Below are 21,996 nucleotides of genomic sequence, written 5' to 3'. Positions count from 1 at the left end.
CATAATTTTATGTGCATATATATATGCACACACACACACACACACACACACACACACACACACACACATATATATATATATATATATATATATATATATATTACAAAGTTTGACTCATGTCCAGGTAACCTACATCTAAAATTTCAAGTGTTTAGATCCAAAATTGGCAGAGAAGTTTGGTAGAGTCTGCAAAAGTCAACTCTTTCACATTTGACCTCTTGGCAGCCAAATTTTCGCTCAATAACTAATTAAAAAGCTTGCTGCGTGTCTGAATACCCTTTATGTAAAATTTCAAATGTTTAGACCCAAAATTAGCTGAATAGTTTGCTAGAGACCGCAAAGGTAAAATCTTTTAAACTTTGACTCCATGACAGCCAAATTTTCGGCCGAAAACCAATTAAAAAGCTCGCCCTATGTCTGAATACACTTCATGTAAAATTTCAAATGTCTAGACCAAAAATTGGCTGAGTAATTTGGTAGACAGCAGAAGTCATATTTTTTTAACTTGACCCCAATTTTGACCGCTTAGTATTTATTGTTTTGGGTGTAAATCAAATGAAAAAGTTTGATCCATGTCCAAGTAACCTACATCTAAAATGTTAAGTGTTTAGACCCAAAATTGACGGAGGAGTTTGGTAGAGTTTTCAAAGGTCAAATCGTTGAACTTTGATCCCTTGACAGTCAAATTTCTGACCGAAAACCGATTAGAAAGATTTTCCCAAATCTCAATACCCCTTATGTCAAATTTCGAGTTTGTAGACTGAAATTTGACAGAGTAGTTTAGTAGGGAAATGTACACGCACAGACACACACAGAGACAGATAATTTAACTTTTATAGATATATAGATGTGTTTTAAAAATTTTCAACTACGAAGGACTTTACACGGGCTTTGCTAGTTGTTGTTGTTGTTGTTGTTGTAACAACAACAACAACAACAATAACAACAACAATGAATTGTCTTACACATGTTCGGATGTTTTATGTTTCTGTCTTTGTGTACATTTTTCCGGTCGTCAGCAACATCAGCGACAGAGTTTTAAAAAATAGCAGACGGGGAAAAAAGCGTTTCTAACTGAAATTAGAATTTAAAATTGAATTCACGGTTAGACGAGGAATTGTCTTTCACATGTTTGGATGTTTTATGTTTCTGTTTTTGTGTACATTTTTCTGGCCAAAAGCAACATCGGCAGAGGAGTTTAAAAAAAAAACGAACAAAGTAAGCTTTTCTAACTGAAATTATTATTATTATTATTATTATTATTATTATTATTATTATTATTACTATTATTATTTTTACTATTATTATTATTATTATTATTATTATTATTACTATTATTATTATTATTATTACTATTATTATTATTATTATTATTATTATTACTATTATTATTATTATTATTATTACTATTATTATTATTATTATTATTACTACTACTATTATTATTATTACTATTATTATTACTATTATTATTATTATTACTATTATTATTATTATTATTACTATTATTATTATTATTATTATTATTATTATTATGATTATTATTAAAAAAAACAACAAAATTTACTTTATTGGTTACTAGCGAGGGGTACCCGGCGTTGCCCGGGTGTTTTTCGGGGTATGTGAAAAAAACCCGAAGCGTTGACGACGCGCAGTTGGAAAATAGTAAAGTGTTAAAAAAACAAACAGGTGCGCGTTTTTGATTGACATGACGGCGATAGGTATTCAGCAGTTACGATTTTGTGCAGTTTTGAATAAATCGGTTTATTTGTTTTTAAAAACCCGCTCCCTGTTTATTAGAAGGAGCGAAATGAAAACTACAGTCTGATGTGATGAAGTCGACATTGACCAAACTGGCTCTGGGCCTGTTGGATTTATTTGCTTTGCCATTGAGCAAATTAGGCACAAGGCCGTTTTTTGATGTGGAGATAGGGGGAGGGGGGGGAAAGGGGGACCAGCTCCCGAGAGGTGGGAAATGGGAGCTGGATTAGTAACTTTTGGTATGAAGGGTTGCTCCCACAGTGACCAAGGTCAGATATGTGGGGTTACCCCCACATATGGTCTTTGCTAGTCATAGCTTGCAGCATCTGTTGGAATAGATACTACACTTTGATCTTGTCGCCTGAGCCCCGGGGGGCTTTGGGGCTGTTGGATTTATTTGCTTCCCCACTGAGCAAATTAGGCACAAGGCCGTTTTTTAATGTGGAGAGGGGGAGGGGGAAGGGAAAAGGGGGAACCAGCTCCCAAGAGGTGGGAAATGGGAGCTGGATAAGTAACTGTTGGTATGAAGGGTTGCCCCTACAGTGACCAAGGTCAGATATGTGGGGTTACCCCCACATATGGTCTTTGCTAGTCATAGCTTGCAGCATCTGTCAGAACAGATACTACACTTTGATCTTGTCGCCCGAGCCTTTGGGGCTGTTGGATTTATTTGCTTCCCCACTGAGCAAATTAGGCACAAGGCCGTTTTTTAATGTGGAGATAGAGGGAGGGGGGAGGGAAAGGGGGACCAGCTCCCGAGAGGTGGGAAATGGGAGCTGGATTAGTAACTTTTGGTATGAAGGGTTGCTCCCACAGTGACCAAGGTCAGATATGTGGGGTTACCCCCACATATGGTCTTTGCTAGTCATAGCTTGCAGCATCTGTCGGAACAGATACTACACTTTGATCTTGTCGCCCTGGCCCCGGAGGCCACTAGGACTGTTGGGGGGGGGGGCTTTGGGGATGTGATTAGAGTCGAGGTTCGCTTTTTTTATACCGAAAACCGAATGTAACACGTGCCGATGTGGGAAATGTGGAATAATTAACGTTTGAAAGCCAATAAAATTAAATAGACAGGCGAGCTCCGTGGATAATTCGTAGATATTACAATTTATAGATGATATAAAAAGTTTTAAAAAGTTGTGAAGCGAGCAAGCGCTTCTTTGAAAGAAGCCTTTCGTGGACATCGAGGAAAAGTGAACATACATACACACATACATTTTCGCTTTTATATATATAGATTACTATTATCACTAATATTATTACTAGTAGTTGTGGTGGTGGTAGTAGTGGTGGTATGTTTTTATTATTATTGTAGCTGTAATGGTAGGTGTTGTTCTTTTCTGTCATTGCTATTGTTGTTTTTGCTGTTAATATTATTGCTACCGATATTAGTGTTGCCATTATCATTGTAGATGTTATTTCTATTGTTAGTGGTGGTGGTAATGGGAATAGTGGTGGTGATGGAGGAAAAAGGTCGGGAGGGGATCTTTGACCTTGGTGGGGAACCCTCCTAGAGATAATATCTCGATAAAACTATCGGTGGTGGTGTAACCTTAAATTCACTAACCCCATTTATGGGAGAATGTCTAATCAAAATATTGAAAATAACGACGTGAATGAGGCTAGAATATCTTGTGATGGTCTCAAGTCAGATAGGTGTCCCACTGGTCAACAGGGTGGGTCCTGTCGTCATCATACAACTGTTCGAAATTCTGAGGATGTGGCTGGATATAGGGGGAGTGAGAATTGCCAGAGAGGGTCCCAAGACACGAAAGGAGTTGGAACAGGAAATGTAAAAAAAACGTGGATAGATGAGGAAAGAAGAGTACTGTGAGAATGCTTTGTACGAAGTGGAAGTACCAAATCTGGTGGATATATCCGAAAAGTGAAGGAAGAATGGGAATCGAGAGAAGGAGGAGCTAGAAGTGTCGCGAGTTTGGTATCCCAGTTAAAACAAATTAAAAATAACAACCTACTTTCACTGATTGAAAGAGAAGAGAGTGAATTGGTTAGGAATGAAATGAATAACAAAAAGTAAAATTGATGAAACTAGCTCTGATGAAAGAACTGAGAGAGTGGAAGTGCAGAAGGGAAATGTAAGCAATGATGGGAGGCGGACAACTGAGGAGGTATGGAATCCTATGGTTAGGGGAAGTAATGAGAAAGAGTTTGAAGGATCTAAGGCAGATGAGATCATTGACTCTGAGACAATGGAGCCAGTGAAAGGAGCAGATGTATGGAGAAGTGGTGATGAAGTTCGAACTTTGACTTCTGTAGAAAAAGAAGTACTTCAGAAGTTAAGAGAGGTTATTCTTAGAGAGAATATCATAGAGATTCCAAGTATGAAGGCGGAAGGTGAAAAACGAGGTAAAAATAATACAAGGAGTAATTCACAACATCATAAGAAAGAACATATCGATTACGGAACTTAACAGGCTTCTGTATGCAGCGTCATACGTTATTGCGAATCGTCTTGGCTTATTACAGAAGAAAAAGGGAGAAATGAACGATAGAAGGCCACACTAGCAGAGGCGGCTTGAAGAAAGTATTAAATGGTGGCGGAAAGACATTGGTAGAATTGAAGAAATAAGAAAAAGAGTTAGACTAGGACAGAAAGCCAAGGAGGAGCTTGAAAGGAGGTATAGATTGCTGGAAAAAGGAACGATGAACGTTCTAACAATGTTGAAAGAGAAGGTCCACACTGGTGGTATGAAAATTAGGAACTTTGTTGGAAAAAGTGTTGCATTTCGGCAGAACAACCTTTTCCGGAACAATCCTTCTCAGCTGTATAAAGAATTAAATGGTAGTAAACAGGCAAGAAATAACAACACTCCAAATGCAAAAGATGCAAGGAAGTTCTGGAGTGGGATTTGGTCTGTTGAAGGGCAATATAATGAGAAGGCTAGCTGGTTGGGAGAGGTCAGAGAAAGGCTATCAGAAATGCAGCAGATGAAGAACGTTGAGATAACCATCGATGGCGTTAAGGCTGGCATACGAAGGATGACAAACTGGAAGGCACCTGGTCCAGATGGAGTGATGGGTTTCAATGACTTTATCTACTTATAGCTGCTGCTCTGCAAAGGGTTGTAGAGTCGGGAGATGTCCCTGATTGGCTTGTGAAGGGAAGAACAACACTGATTAGGAAAGATCCTGCAAAAGGAACAGATGCCAATAATTATAGACCAATTGCATGTCTGCCATTGATGTGGAAACTGTTGACTGGAATATTTGCGGAGAAAATTTATGAACATCTAGAGAGTAATGGTGTTTTTCCTGACGAACAAAAGGGGTGCCGGAAAGGCTCGAGAGGTACTAAAGAGCAACTACTAATTGATAAAGCAATAATGTTGGATGTGAAGAAGAAGAAGAAGAAGAAGAAGAAGAAGTTGAGCGTCGCATGGATCGATTACAGAAAGGCTTATGACATGGTTCCTCATTTATGTATATGTGAAACACTATTGATGATGAAGGTTGCTGAGAATGTGGTAGGGTTTTGGAGACAAGTATGGCTCAATGGAAAACGGTGCTGACAGCAAACAGAAACGAGATGGGGCAGGTTTGCATTAAACGTGGGATATTTCAAGGAGATTCGTTATCGCCACTTCTTTTTGTAATAATAATGATGCCACTAAGCATCCTCTTGAAGAGAGAAAAACTGGGGTATAACTTTGGATCTGGTGACAGACGCCTCAACCATCTACTGTTTATGTATGATTTGAAACTATTCGCTAGAAATGAAAAGAAAATGGAGAGACTGGTAGAACTTGTGGGGACATACTCAGAAGACATTAGGATGGAGTTTGGGATTAGTAAATGTGCGGTGCTGGTGATGAAAAGAGGAGTAAAGGTTCATTTGAATGGAATAGTGCTGCCAAATGGAAAAATCATGAAAAAAATAGAAGATACAGGATATAAGTATTTGGGAGTGCTGGAGGGTGTAGGCATCATGAACAGAGAAACGAAGGAAAAAGTCAGAAAGGAGTATCTTAGAAGAGTGAAACTAATTGCAAAGTCGAAACTGTATGGAGGAAACCTAATGAAAGCATTAAATGCATGGGCAGTCAGTGTTTTGAGATACAATGTGGGAATTTTAGAATGGTCTGACAAGGATTTGCATGCCATGGATATCAAAACAAGAAAAGTTTTAGCAATGTTGGGTATATTTCACATTCGAAGTAATGTAGCAAGACTGTATCAAAAGAGGAAAGACGGTGGGAGAGGATTGAAAAGTGTAAAAGATTGTGTTAGACCGAGGAGATGTCGTTGAAGGAGCATGTGGTTAGAAGTGAAGAGTGGATGCTGAAGGTTGTGGCCAATGAAGTGGAGGTATGTAAGACTAAGGTTGATTATGTGAAACGTATGGATAGAGAAAGGGCAGAGAAACTGGCTAGGAAGAAAATGCATGGAAGGTTCTTCCAGGATATAGCAGAAGTGGCTGATGAAAGATCATGGCAATGGCTTAGAGCTGGGTATCTGGCTAAGAGTACTAAAGCTTTTGTTTGTGCAGCATAAGAGCAGGCATTAGGAACACGATTGTTAAAAAAAGTGGTTCTAGGAGTAGAAGTTGCTGCAGAATGCCGGATTTGTGGTAAGACCTCAGAGTCAATTGCGCACGTTGCAGCAGGGTGTAGTGGACTGGCTCAGAGAAAGTGCCGCAAAAGACACGATCGCATGGGACTCCGGATATATTGGAAGGTGTGTAAGAGGGTTGGGGTGAAGTGTGCTCGAAAATGGTTTGAGGAGGTGCCTGATGAAGTGAGAAAAAGTGAGGATGGCAAGGTAGAGTTATGGTGGGATAAAAGTGTCATAACGATAAGCAATTGGAACATAATCGTCAGGATTTGGTGGTCATTGACAAGGTCTCAAAAACTGGCAGATTGTAGACTTCTCAGTATCCTGGGGCAGGACTGTGAGAGAGAAGGAGAATGAGAAGTGGAGCAATTATGCCCCATTGGCCTTGGAGATAAGGCGTATACACGGGGTTAAAACACAAATAATCCCGGTCATAGTTGGTACACTAGGAGTAGTATCAAGTCGTCTGGAAGGACAATTGAAAAAACTACAAATCCCCGATGTTTTAGGCAGCCTTCAGACCTCTGCAATTATAGGTACCACCAACACCCTCTTGATCTTTGAAGCTCCTGGTTTGAAACCAGGATAAAGGGAAATCCTCTGGAAATGAATCCGATCCCTTTCCAGAGAGATGTTGATAAACGAAATCAGAATTATTATTATTATTTTCTGTCTGGCTATTGACAATTTTATACTAATATGCGGATCAAATCAAATGACCATAGGTTATCAGCATCTTCTTGTCTCAGTTCTCCAACATTTTCTGCAAGATTTTTGCGGTTTTCAACAAGGCAGTCTTCTGAAGTACTCCAACATTGCAATGAATCCCAATTTTCTCAATCCACTTGTCAAACACTTTTGTCACACTTCCCAGAGTTTCCATCACAATGCGTACAACTTCTACTTTCTTCAACTTCCTCACACTTTTTTTTTATCTTCCTTTTCAAGTCTTTCAATTATTATTATTATTATTATTATTATTATTATTATTATTATTATTATTATTATTATTATTATTAACAGTCCTCACAGAGGTCATCGCCTCTGGTTGCTCACGGTGGTGTTCTGTGGAGTCTAAGTGACAACAAATCCTCCAGATTTCCAGTATTCGTCACGTTTTTCGATAACTATTGCAACTGACTTTGCGTCATCGCAACAGCTGCTTACCATTGATTTCTTGGAAGCAACGGCCATTGATTTTCTCTGGGATTTGATTGTCAATAAGCAAGTATTGCAGTATTGTTCCTAGTGCTCTTACAATTATTAGTGTTTTAGTGATTTTCTTCACGTCTCATATTCCTTTTATTTCTCTTAGTTTTTTTTTTCCTGCCGCCTTGATCTTCAACCTGTAAAATACTAGAATGGCGGAATCTTCTTCTTCTTCTTCTTCTTCTTCTTCATCATCATCATCAAAGCTCAATCGTATACTGCTATATTTACAAAACTTGCATGGCTAAATTTGCTTTCTTTCAAAATTGTTTTGATTTGTCGTTTTCAGGAAGTGCTTCTTTTTTGTCACACACGCACGAGCACACACACACACACATACACACGCACACACACACGTGCGTACGCGCGCACACACGAACACACACACACGCACACACACATGCACACGCTCGCACGCACTTACGCACATATATATTCTTGGAATGTAGTAAAGGCGTGCTCGATGTAAAAATGCGAATAATTGAGGGGGGGGGAGAATAACAAGGGAGAAAAATAATATCTGGGTGAACAAAATGGGGAAGGGTGGGAGGAGGAAGAATGTTGTCGAGCGACACTAACTTCATGAGTCACACGTGAAGAAACGTTTTTTATATGTTTTTCCGTTCTGTTTTATTATGTAGTTATTTTTTTTTTTTTGCATTTGTTTTTTGTTTTTATTTATTTATTTATTCTTTTTGTCTAGTTGCTTTTGTTTTTTATCCTTTTCAGTGAACACTCCTGCTGCTAATGCGGAAACTGCTGCTGGTACCCCCCCCCCCGTTCTTTCCTTAACATCTCCTGCACCTACTACTACTGCTACTACTCTTCCGTCATCTTGTTGTCGTCTTTATACACTACTACTACTATTACTGTTACCCTCCCTAGTCTACTACAACAACTACTACTGACATTCTCCCTCCTCCTCTTCCTCCTCTTCCTACTCTTACTACTACTACTACTACTACTATTCCCTCGTTCGTTTTTTTTTTAAATGCTTGGTGATTCGGTGCGTTAGAAAACATGGGAAAAGACAAAGAAAGAGGGACGCCATGAAAAGAATTGAAGACGACAATGAGACCGGCCTAACACCGACAGGTCGGTCGGTAACTCCCTGTACCACTAGCCTTAAAAAACAAGGATTAAGATAATAATAAATTATATATATATATATATATATATATATATATATATATAAAACAAAAAAAAAAAACAAGGACAAAGATGTCTAATACTGTACTAGGGATGGATTAGCCTAACATTTTCAGGACAAAAAAGCTCACAAACATGGATACATTATTTTCTTTTCGGCTTTGAATAGTAAAATGTATCAATTTCCTTTGGAGAGAGAGAGAGAAAGAGAGAGAGAGGGGGGGGGGCAGAACCTTACCAAGTATGTCTGTCTCCACATTTGCAAACTCTATCTCTCCCGAAACTAAAAGTTGGAGAGCTGAGTGCTGACTGCTGCGCCTGCGCGCTCCTCAAATGATTGGATTTTTTTATGGAACGATTTTTATGGGTCTTTAGTCAAAATAAAAACAAAAATCGTTATACATTTTTTACATTCATCTTAGTTTATTTTTGATTTTAATCAGTTAATGTTAGTACAGTAACGTCATCAGCTTTGAATGCTACGGGTTCGTTTCGATTCTAACTGATGGCACCTAAACGCTTTTTTTTTTTTAATGTCAAATTTCTTCCCAACTCCTCAAAAAACTTTAAAATGACTTTTATAGTTTTCATGATATGAAGAAATTACTTTTTCAAAAAGTGGGGGATCACTTTCCTATGTAAATTTAACGTAAAATGAGTACCCACTTACTAACCACCTAGTAATTTATTCATATTAAAACAAATTTAACTGTGACATTCGTTTTCAGCACCCCCGAAAACCGGCACTATTTTTTACTAAGAGATTCGTTCATTTTTTTCATAATTTAGGACGCTAATTATGCTGTCAGTAAACTTACACGAGCTGTTTACAAAAATATACTTTTGTTTTTTGGCGTTTCTTTTGTTTTGTTTTTTTTAGGTGGGTATTCAATTATAGAACTTGCATAGTTATTAACAGGTGCTTTGCTTCTGTAGTTTAATTGGCCACTTTTCAGTAAGTAACATGTCGACATTAACCGAGTTGAGAATCTATGTAAACAGAATTTTTGTGAAATATTAAACTGAAGAAGTACCTTTGGGTTTGTATTACTGTACACATAGATTCGAAAAAGTTGTCAAAAACCAAATATATAACAAATAAATGTTATCAAAGGCAAGATAAGTTACTTTTCTACCAAACAGGATACATTTTTTGTGTTTTTATTTAATGTAACATGTTTATTCAGCTCGAAAAACATGCAGTGTTTACCGATGTATTGGAAAATTCAAAATGGCGCCCGACACTCTCTTTAACATGGTAAATTTGGGAAAAGGTGTTATAAATAATAAACTAGACAAAATACTATTAAAAAAAACACCGAATATATGTCAACTTATGTCACGGTAACATATAATGAGCGAATTTCTAACAGTATTTTGTCTAGTTTATTATTTATAACATCTTTTCCTGAACTTATCGTGTTAAAGAGAGACTCGGGCGCCATTTTGAATTTTCCAATACATCGGTAAACACTGTATGCTTTTCGAGCTGAATAAACATGTTACATTGAATAAAAACACGAAAATTATATCCAGTTTGGTAGAAAAGTAACTTATCTTGCCTTCGATAACATTTATTTGTTATATATTTGTTTTTTTGACAACTTTTTCGAATCTATGTGTACAGTAATACAAACCCGTACCTTTTAACTATACAAGTTCTATAATGAAAACAAGAACGAAAAACAAAGGTATGTTTTTGTAAACTTACTGAAAGCATAATTAGCGCTCTAATTTATGGGATAAAAAAGATGAACGAATCTCTTAGTAAAAAAACAAACAAAAAAAAACAGTGCCTGTTTTCGGGGGTGCTGAAAATGAATATCATAGTTAAATTTGTTTTATATGAAAAAATTACTAGCTGGGCAGAAAGTGGGTGCTTATTTTACGTTAAATTTATATAGGAAAGTGATCCCCAATTTTTTGAAAAATTAATTTCTTCATATCATGAAAAGTACTTATCTACCCCAAATTTTAATGTGATATTCGTTTTCAGCAACACCGAAAACCTCTCAAAGTCGTCATTTTAAAGTTTTTTGGGAAGTTGGAAAGAAACTTGACATGGACCGTTTTTACTTCTGAAATCACGAATCCATAATAATATATACGAAATCAGGACAAATTAAAATATCGTATTAAAGCGTCTTTTACGACCGGGCAAATCCGGGTGGCCCCTCCCTCCCCAGTGGGGAGGCTCCCCACCCTAGTGGTTTATATTTCCTTTTGAAAGCGAAATTAAAATATTACAAATACAATCATTACGTGTTACCTTAAACTATATAAAAATAAAACACTACGCCTGTGTGTAAATATTTTGTGCATGTCGAGACACAGTCGACAGATCGATTTTGTTTCTATCAAATATATCGTTTTAAGCAAAAACAACAATACTTATTTGATTGCTATGCCGAAAATAATAATATATCCCAAAATTGTGAAAATTCATCGAGTAGAAAATTATTTATAGTTAAGAGTAAGTTTTACGGAAAATTGAGGGTAATTGCATTTTCCTTAGATATAAACACCTTAAAGAGTGCGAATACAGGGGACACACTTATATCCCTTCTCGACACTTTAATGGCGGACTTTTTTTAAGACCATAGCGATAGACTTTTTTATTCTTTACTAAAAACACAAGCGCAGTTCTTTTACTCGATGAATTTTCGTAATTTTTGAATATGTTACTATTTTCAGCATGACAAGTAAGTACTGTTGTTTTTGCTTAAAATGATGTATTTCAATAATGTGTCCGGCGATTCTACTTTAAGCATAAAATATTTAACCGATAAACTCTTAAACTACTGGTCACATAACACTGAAATTAATAGGAAACGGTAATCATGCACCAAGGATGGTTTATAACGAGTAAAATATTTGGATGGACTAATAACGTATACAGAAATATGTGGACAAGTTGAAATACCAAATGTTCATTTCAACTTGCCAACATATTTTTATTACTTTTGCGCATACACAAATTCATTTATAGCATAAAGTGGCTTAATTTCAAATTATTGTTATTCTGTTGATAGCTTAAACGGTTGTTTTGGTTTCGATTTTAGCTGATGGCACCGAAGCCATTTGAAAAAAAAAAAAAAAAAAACTTTTTAAATCAGTACTATATATTAGGTACAATATAATATTCAATATAGAATTAGCTCTGTAATAATAAATATGCAATCTACACGAATTAAGCGTATTTTACGACGGCCCCCCCCTCTCTAGTCTATACGTAAAGCTCGATGTGTGTGTTCCCTCTTGAAGGAAAAGTTAGAGAATCTACAGCAAATCAGAAAGTGTATTCTTTTGTACAATTCACCAGCGAAGACAATGGTAGTATTTCTAAATCTATGTACCTATTTACTATGCCTCCCCACGGGACAGAGTTAGACACCAGGGTCGTTTTTTAACGTGGAGAAAAGGTACAAAAATAAAAATTGTCTCAGTCGTGAAGGATTTCTCCTCCAACGAAAGAGAACAAGAAATAGAAGTGCAGCATCTGAAGAACAGATACTACACTTTGATCTTGTCCCGTAAATCTATGTACACCCGCAGGACACAACTCGCTTAAAATTTCAAGTATATCATATTTTAATGAAATTTAAATCATATGTATAAAATTCCCTAGGGATGACAATCGAAGTGGTCTCGGATCTCTACATGTATTCGAAGGGCATAATTCACTTTAAACTTTAAATCTCTATGTTCTAACAGCTAGACTTTGGAATTCCCTTCCTGCTACATGATTTCCTGACTGTACTGACATGCAGAAGTTTAAATGTGACGTAAACCAACATCTTGTTAATTTTGTTTTGTTAGGTGTATACGTAAGTAAAAAAAAAAACAAAAAAAAAACGATATATTTGAATTTGGAAGGACGCGCGCCCACCATAGATTCCTAAGATTATACTAATAAAATATATCGTTTTTATTTATTTATTAATTATTTATTTATTTACGTATACACCTAACAAGTTATATCGCCACTTGGACGTAGACGTAAGGGGTTACTATATGTGACCTTGTCTATGAAAGATTAACAAGATGTTGGTTTACGTTACATTTAAACTTCTGCATATCAGTACAATCAGAGAAACAGGTAGCAGGAAGGGAATTCCAAAGTCTAGCTGTTAGAGGGAAGAAACTATTAGAGTAGGAAGCTTTCTGGTATTTAGGGACATCAGCAGTGAAGGGGTGTGACTTTGATGCTAAGCGGGTTTGCCGGGGATATGTACGTCAAGGGGCACAAGTGCAACGAGTTCATCAGAGCACTTTCAATTAAAATACTTGTAAGACAAACACAGGGATGCAACATTGCGGCGATGGGACAGGGGTTGGAGCTTAGTTGACAAAGTGGGACCCATTAGATTGAATATTCTTTTTTTTTTTTTGGACACTATCTAAGAGAGAAAGGCTAGTGATAAAGCACACCAGCCTAGATGTGGTAACAATTTTGATGAAATTTATATCATATGTATAAAATTATCCGGGGGAAGACAATGGAAAATGTCCTAAACCTCTACGTATCTCCACCCATGGGGAAAGAACCCACTTAAAGCTTCAAATATGTATATTCGAGTTTAGTGAAATTTAAACCACATGTATAAGCACGAATTCAAAAATTTTTTTTTTTATTATTACATTTTCACCCCAAACAAGGCATGATGCCACTTTGATGTAGGGGGATACTATCAGGGACCCAAGCTACAGGGGTACTATGTAGGGAATTGGGCAGCAAAATGTTGGTTCACATTACACTTGAACTTCTGCATGTCAGCACAGTTGGGGAAGCAGGGACCAGAAAGGGAATTCCAAAGTCTAGCAGTTCTGAGGAAGAAACTACTGGAGTAGAAAACTCTCTTACATCTAGGGATCTCTACTGTGAAGGGGTGGAATTTAGCTGCTTGTCGGGTTTGTCGGAGGTATTTACGTCGAGGGGTACAAGTGCTTGCAGTTTGTTGGAGCATTCACCATCAAAATACATGTAGAACAGGCAGAGGGATGCTACATTTCGTCGATGGGACAGAGGCTGAAGCTTAGAAGACAGTTCAGGACCTATCAGGTTGGCGACTATCTTTTGAACCTTGTCCAGGAGCGAGAGACTAGGAGCAGATGCACTAGCCCAAATTTCACAACAATACTCCATATATGGGCGAATGGTGGCCTTATAGAGGTATAGGATACTTTCGGGCGTAAGTAACTTTCTAGCATGGTAGAGAGAAACTACCTTCTTCGCAGCTGTCCAGGCAATACTCTCAATGTAATTGTTCCAACTCATGTTTCCTGTGAACGTTAGGCCAAGGAGTTTAAAAGAAGTACTTTCAGATAATGAGTCTTTGGCTATTGCTATTGGTGGTAGAGAAGGTTTCTTGTAATTATTCAAGGAAACAAGTTTAGTTTTGGCAGTATTGAATGTGACTATCCATTTTGGTCCCAATTCTACTACAGATTGGAGGTCATCCTCCAGTGTTTCTGCCATTTCTTTAGACATGTGTTCATTTGTTTTCCTGTCGTGTCTATTATAGATGTGTCATCAGCACATATATACCCATCTCAGAGACAATTTTGTCAGGGAGATCATTTATGAATATTGGGAATAATAAAGCTCCAAGGATAGACCCCTGAGACACTCTCGCATTTATATCATATTGTTTAGATGTACGACCGTCCAGGACAACCTGGATCTTTCTTTTATCTATGAAGGATTTAATTATGTTAAGTATTCTTCCAGTGATACCGTATGATCTGATTTTCCTGACAAGACCTTCATGCCATACCCTGTCAAAAACCTTAGATATATCTAGAGCTACCGCTCTACCCTCCCTGCTTTGTCCAGTGAATGGTATATAAGTTCAGAGATTACAATTAGGATATCTGCTGTGGAACAGGCTTGCTTAAATCCATATTGTTGGTTGGTCAGAAGTTTCGCATCTGTAAGGAGATGGACTTTCCAACATTTCAGTTTCTTCTAACTTGATTAGGGGATGAAATGGGTAGATGAGGTCACTAAAAACAAAGAAAGTAATATAATGTTATAATCATAGTGATAAACTACATAGTAGTGATCGTCATGCAACCCCGACCAACGTCAGGTCTCGCTGCTGGTTATTATTACTAAAACGAGATACAATGGTTGGGTAATCATGCAGTTTAGTTAGTATCCGAGAAATCGAAAACAAACAAAATATACACTAACTTTTACCAAACGCCTTACAATTTTATTTTGTACCGACCTGTATAATTTTAAAGTGTGGAAACTGATCGTGATATTTAATATATTAAAATATGCTATCATTACTTTGACTCAGCCGAATGCAAGTCAATTTAATTACAGACGGTGAGCAATTTTGTTTAGAGATGGTTGCTAATTTCAAGTTAAAAAAAAAACAAAAAAACTTACTCTACCATTAACCTTAAGTCTGGGGGTAGGGCTTGGTAATCGGACTTAGGGTAAGTGTAAAGCATTAAAGAAACACACACACACACACACACACACACACACACACACACACACACACACACGTTCCAGAGAAACACTTTCAATTAGGATGTTGGCCACTTTCACTCGGTCCCTCTCCCGTAAGTACCTGGTGTCTTTCTAGGACTAATCTAAACTTGAAACATATTAAGGACACAAATGTCAACAATAATCATCTGGTACATTGAAATCAATAATGCTCAACAACAGCATTAACAACAAAAGAGATGTGTCGGCCATATTGGATTCTAACTCACCCGAATGGCAGATATCAGTGAAAACTGCTAATCATTACTATGAGCAACTTAAACTATTTTAAAGGAAATATCGTTGCGAAAGTGCTTACTCATTTGTAACCTACTTGCATTGTAAAAGTAATATTTAATCTATAGAAGTTATAAGTACTTCAAGTTTCCCTAAGTTTCCATTCTATGCAAACTGATCATTTTTGTTTTGTTAGTAAAATAACCAAGGGTAGCTGCTTTGCTCATAATCGATATTTAAGAAACTTAAAATGCTAATAACTTCTATCGAACATTAATTTTAAGTTTAGAAGCACAGCTCCCCCCAAAATATTTGACTAGTTTCACTTTTAATTTACTTGACCTTGTCCTAACCGGCAGCTTGAAGGCTTCAGAATTGCTTTCAAAATGTGACACAGTGTTTTGTTCAACCCTACCCTATAGAAATCACCTAGAAAGCCTTCTACGCTAATGGTTTCTTCTTTAAAACTGCTAGACTAAGGAATCCCCTCCCGGGTCCCTGCTTCCTTGACTCTATTGACATGCAGAAATTTAGGTAGAATGTGAACAGCCATCTCGTTTTCTCAACTCCTTACACAGTGTCCTTCAGATTTGGTTCCAAATAGTAGCCCCTTACGTCCAAGTGACATCTTCACTTGTTTGAGGTGAAATAACAGTAAAATAATATATCCATATTAGCGAAACCTGTGAAAATTTCACAGCGGACTCATTCATATGTAATATATTGATGTTGGCATTCTGTGGATGTTCAGCGTAAATAGAGACGCCCTAATATTATTGTAGCTCTTTTTTGAAAACTGCAAAAGCTAGCGGGGTCGTCTGGTGTAGCCCAGTCGTAAGATATGCTTAAATATGATATTTTAATTCATGCAGATTTCGTATATATTATTATAGAGTCAATTTTCTATTGATTCTTATATATTATATAATTGTGATTTCAAAAATAAAATAAATATATCCATATGACTTGAGTGTATCAGCTTGAATTGAAACTGAAACCAAAACTTATGAAGATATATTTATTTTATTTTTGAAATCACAATTTTTATATATATATATATATATATATATATATATATATATATATATATATATATATATATATATATTAGTGTTGGGACGTTTGATCGGAATCGGGAATCGGAAAAATAAAAGCTTTTTGGGGTATAGTAATCAGTATCAGAATCGGAAAAATTTGAGCCTATTTTCCAATGCCCAAACTGATTCATTAAATTATCTTTTTTATTTGATTTTGGTTTAAGAAATATCTTCCACTGCTTGTAGTAATAATAAAATAATAAATATGTGTTGATTTAAACTTACAGCAAGACTAAAAGACTCTAGATCACTCCCTCACGAGTGTGTTTTTACGTTTGAGAAAATATATGCACATTTAAAGTATGTTTTTACAGTAATAAGAACAAAATAACCATTTTATAGTTAAATATTTAGAAAATCGGAATCGAAATTGGTAATTGTATCGGAATCAGGAATTTAGTACAGAATCAATAATTGTATCGGAATCGGGAAAAATACTGGAATCGTCCCATCACTAATATATACATTATATCTGAATAGCAGATATAAACTATTTCTCTTGCCTGATGAGGAACAGTTGGTTTTTAATATACCCATTTTGTCCAAAACATTAGCATGTTTAATGTAATGATAGCAGTGTCAGAAGTCGCCATTACAAACTAGTGAATAAACATTTGATTAATTAGACTCTCTGTTTCGAAGCTTATAACAATATGAAAATGTAATTTCAAACCCTAATTTTGTTTCAATAAAATGAGCAAAGGCTAAATTTTAAAATAATGAAAGGTTTAATCGAAAAATATACGATATTTTTTTTTTCATTGGTTTTCTTTAAAAAAGATTTCACGAAATTCAACGAAGTTTAACTTAATCGAAATCTAATAAATATATATAAATGCCAAAAAATCACTAACTTATAAAAAATAATAATTAATGGATGCTTCCATTCTTCATTTATAAGAATTGTCCATATTTATTTATTATATATTTTTATTTTTCATGCATTTTTTAAATAAAAATATTTTTTTAAAGAAAGAGTCCCAGAAAACCGCATTTTCGCAACTCGTTATCTGCCATTAGCAAAGCAGTGTATCTTCGATTTTTCAAGTTGTAAAATACGGAGGCCGCCAAGGGACATTAATAATTATTTCCAAAACGTAAAAACAACAGATTAGACCAAATACATTTCAAAAGTAATCTCGATAGTAACTACATGAAGAAACAAACATTTCATTTATCTCCTCTTATCTCTCTTTTGTAATTAATTAGATATTTGAAGTCAATAAGGTTGGTCGATATGGATTACCGTAGTAAAAAATGATCACATTTCACTCATCAGTTTTCACCAATTAAACACAAATCACTCGACGAATTTTTTTTCTTCTATCAAAGGAATACATGAGTGTTTGATTTCATTTATTTTATTACTTCTTTATGAAGTGATTTTTTTTAAATATCTAAAAAAAAAAGCATCGAATGAAATAGAAAAAATTGTCATAATTGTACGAAATTCCTGGACAATATAACAAGATTATAAGGCTTCACAAAAAAAAAAAAATCAACGTGGTTTAAAAAAAAAGGTTTAAAACTTAGGACTTTACAGGTAAATTTATGACACTATTGGTGTCATGAATGCATGCAGCGAGGTGCATATTGCAGTGAGGAGGGGGGGGGGGTGACCGAACGGGATAGAGGAAGAGAGGGCAGAAGAGGGGGTGCTGATGTCTGATTGGGACAAAACAGAAATGTCTATGGGATTTTGTCAGAAAGAGAAAAAAAAATAATAATTGTTTTTATCTCATTGTCGTTATATATCTGTTAACATGAAAGGTTGTTTTTAAAATCTCTGTTGAGAGGTCTGAAGAGATTCAGAGACCTTTAGCTGATTAAGGCTGACAACTTAGAATGGGGGTCAAGGGTAAGGGTCGCCGCCAGGCATTGTTCGACCTAAAATGACTAATCACTCCTAATTTGATAATAAGTAAAAAAAAAACCTCAGTACAAATTAATAGGATAAAAGGGAGAAAGAGAGAGAGAGAGAGGTGCTGAGTGGACAAGACGAAGGGTAAGCTCTAAGAGGAAGAAAGAAGGGGTTTTTGTAAGAGGTGGGGAAAAAGGGGTTGGATTTAGAAAAAGGAATTTTAAAATGAGAAGAGTCGTAGCTAGCAAGCTGAACGGCTGGGCTTGTCAAGCGCTCCCGACTTGGGAGCCCTCAGGGCCTGAGGTTATGATGTTAACTAGCCTGTGTTAATGGGAAATCTGTGACTTTACTGGTTTGGTTTTACATCGTTTCACTGCTATAGTCAGTCACCTCAATTTAGACAGTAGCTGTTATGAAGTAATGAAATTAATAAATAGTTTGTTACTGTTATATAAACCAGAGTTCTGTTTGTTTGTGGTGAGGACTCTTCATTTCGCAGCAAGCCGCAAGGACCAGTGGAGTGATTGATGTACCCAGAGACTATCTACACAGAGTAGGAGACGATTCGATCGAGAGGCAAAGCGCCCCACCATGAAAACACAGTGGGTAAGGACGATCAACAGGCCAACTTGTAACGGGACAATGTACGATCGAAAGAACACCTGCCACATCGGGTGAAATCTGACGAGGTTAAGGACACCCGGTGTGGTTGGTGCGGTATCGGAATCGTTATAAATTTGCAAATAACTATTCTTTTTTTTGTTTTGATTTGAATTAGCTTATTTTATTTATTGATCTTTTATCTTCAATTTGTGATATATAAATCTGAGGTGAGAATATTAATTATTTTCATTTTAATAGACATTTCAGGGGGGGGCGTTGAATTAAAAAAAAAACATTGTCTAGAATATTATATTCGGTTTATTGGAAAGAGCATAAAATTTCACATTGAACCTGAAAATATCGTAAAAATTGAACCAATAGAAAAATTTTGATAGATTTTTAAATTGAAAAAATGGAAAAAAAATTAACTCGTAAAATTCAATTCATTTCATTATGTAGAAAAAAATGGCTGCATGAACGCGCGCAAGCACTTTGTAAACACTGACTTTAAAAAATAATAGAAATATTATTATTTAAACAACTTTAATAGTGTATTTTGAAAATATATTCCATAAAGAAAATAAACAACCCACTTTAAAGAGAGAAATTATGAGTTTTGTATATTTTATTCGAAATATTTGTGTTAGGGGTGTCACCCCCCCCCAAATTCTGACACACCTAGTGTAGCGTGTATGTAATACTTGCTCATATGAATTAAATATATATATATATGTATATATATATATATATATATGTGTGTGTGTGTGTGTGTGTGTGTGTGTAACTTGAGTTCCTTTAGTTATAATCGAAATCGAAACCAAAACTTATGAAGAATTCTTCGTAAAATTATTTATTACAAAAAAAATGGAAGGTCATAACAATTAAACGACGGTCACTCGTGATAAACAAAATAACATACACGTATCATATTAATAAATAGATTCATAAAAAAAAAACAAAAAAACTATCAGACCAGACCAGATATTATGTTGTCTGTGAGTTGCTCGTCTATACATAACTTTCATAAATACACAATAATTTCTTACTGTTAATTGAATAAAATAAGGGAAAACTAGAACGAACTTTCTAAAATTCTATTTTTTATTTACTGTAAGCAATTATATTGCGATTTTATCTTTATCTCAGCCACACACAAAGTATCATGATCCGCCAGATTTTACTTCTGGCTAGGTATTGCTTGGATTTATATCAGTGTATTTCATAAAAAAAGTAAAAATGACAACCGCCGGATGCCGAAACCCGGGACCTTTAGATCTTCAGTCTAACGCTCTCCCAACTGAGCTATTTCGGCTGTCGTAGCACCAACTTTACTTTGTCTCTATATAGTGTTTTGTTTTCTCAGTTTGAAATTTGTCATTTTCTTTCATTTTCTTACTTACAAGACCCTATCTATTTTATTCGCTTTTACTCCCACCTTCACTCTTAACAATACCTCTCTTTGTCTACCTCTCCTACTCTCTCGCTATTTAAGTATAAATATATTAAACACTAGAACCTCAAGGTAAGGCAATAAAAATGTTAAAATTTTGACAACCGCCGGATGCCGAAACCCGGGATTGAACCAGGGACCTTTAGATCTTCAGTCTAACGCTCTCCCAACTGAGCTATTTCGGCTGCCGAGAGGTTTCCTCATTATCTGCCAATTCAATACGTGCCGGAAAGCTTTTATCATTTTAAACGTCTGCTTTTGACAGACTCGTATAAGTGAAAATTATCTAATCTAATGACAGAATTTGACCTCAACTCGACCAGCAGCAAAGATTGGTTGGATTTGTTTTACAATTCATAGAAGTATGAAAAAGTGTCCAAAGAACAAATATATAATAAATAAATGTTACCAAAGGCATTATCTCGTCGGAGAAGTTTAACTTATCTATAAATGTTTATACGGTTCGAAAAGCAAGTAGTGTCGAGCGTGACGTAAGAACAAAAAAAAAACAAAAAACGACCGCGATATCTCTTACATCTTTGAAGTCTCGACAATGATTTAAAATATAAACAAAATTGTGGCAGAAACCCACTCAATAACTGTTACGATGATATTTTCAACCACCATTTTGTTTAATTTTTAATTTTTAAGTCATTGTCGAGACTTCAAAGATGTAAGAGATATAGCGGCCATTTTTCTTGTTCTCGCGTAAGCTCGACACTACTTGTTTGTCGAACCGAATAAGCGTTTAAAAATAAGTAAAAACACTAAAAACTTATCCAGCAAAGTAGAAAAGTAACTTCTCTTGCCTTGAGGTAATATGTCCTTCAGGCTAAGCTCAAAGTGCAGTATCTGTTCCTCTGATGCTACACTTCAATTTCTTGTTCTCAGTTAGTGGAGGAGAAATCCTTCACGACTGAGACAATTTAAATTTTTTGTTCCTTTTCTCTACATTAAAAAACGACCATGGCGTGTAACTCTGCCCTCGTGGGGAGGCAAATTAAATAGGAACATTTATTATATATCATCCATTCACGTATAATCACCTTTTTCTTCACCAAATTCCCTCTGCTTCACATTTTGTTATCAAGTAAGATCTTTTACTTACTTGCAGTTTCATCAAATACTTTTGTACGCAAAATCCGATCCCGCATTTTGCTAATTCCTACCCTCTGATGAGAAGGAAAGTATTTCTTCGAAACTCCACGGGTTAAGGACTATCCACTTATTAAGTGTTTCCTTTTCAGATTAAATATGTTTTTGACTATTTTTCAAAGTGTTTTTTTAACATGTTTTATTTACTATTTTCTATTATATATATATATATATATATATATATATATATATATATATATATATATATATATATATATATAGATGTATAATAATTTATTTATTTATTTATTTATTTATTTTTACAACATTTTGTACCTCTTTGGATTGTAAAACAAACTCGATGAAAACGAATCCCGTTTGTTTTACAGTTCAAAGAGGCACAAAAAAAAGTCTGTTAACATATCAACACGCCAACCGAGGTGAACCCTGGAAG

The 21,996-nt window shown here is 35.7% G+C and overlaps 1 non-coding gene across 1 annotated transcript; it reads right to left on the bottom strand.

The window, feature by feature from the left end:
• Nucleotides 1-20,559: 20,559 nt before the first annotated feature.
• Trnaf-gaa (transfer RNA phenylalanine (anticodon GAA)) lies at nt 20,560-20,632 on the bottom strand. Its single transcript has one exon. It is a non-coding gene; the product is annotated as a tRNA-Phe (tRNA).
• Between the last annotated feature and the right edge of the window lie 1,364 nt (nt 20,633-21,996).

Source organism: Euprymna scolopes, chromosome 18, assembly GCF_053919585.1.
Source record: "Euprymna scolopes isolate OS-2025 chromosome 18, ASM5391958v1, whole genome shotgun sequence".
NCBI lineage: Eukaryota > Metazoa > Mollusca > Cephalopoda > Sepiida > Sepiolidae > Euprymna > Euprymna scolopes.
Note: the sequence above shows the minus strand (reverse complement) of the source record. Positions and strands in the feature narration are given on the sequence as shown.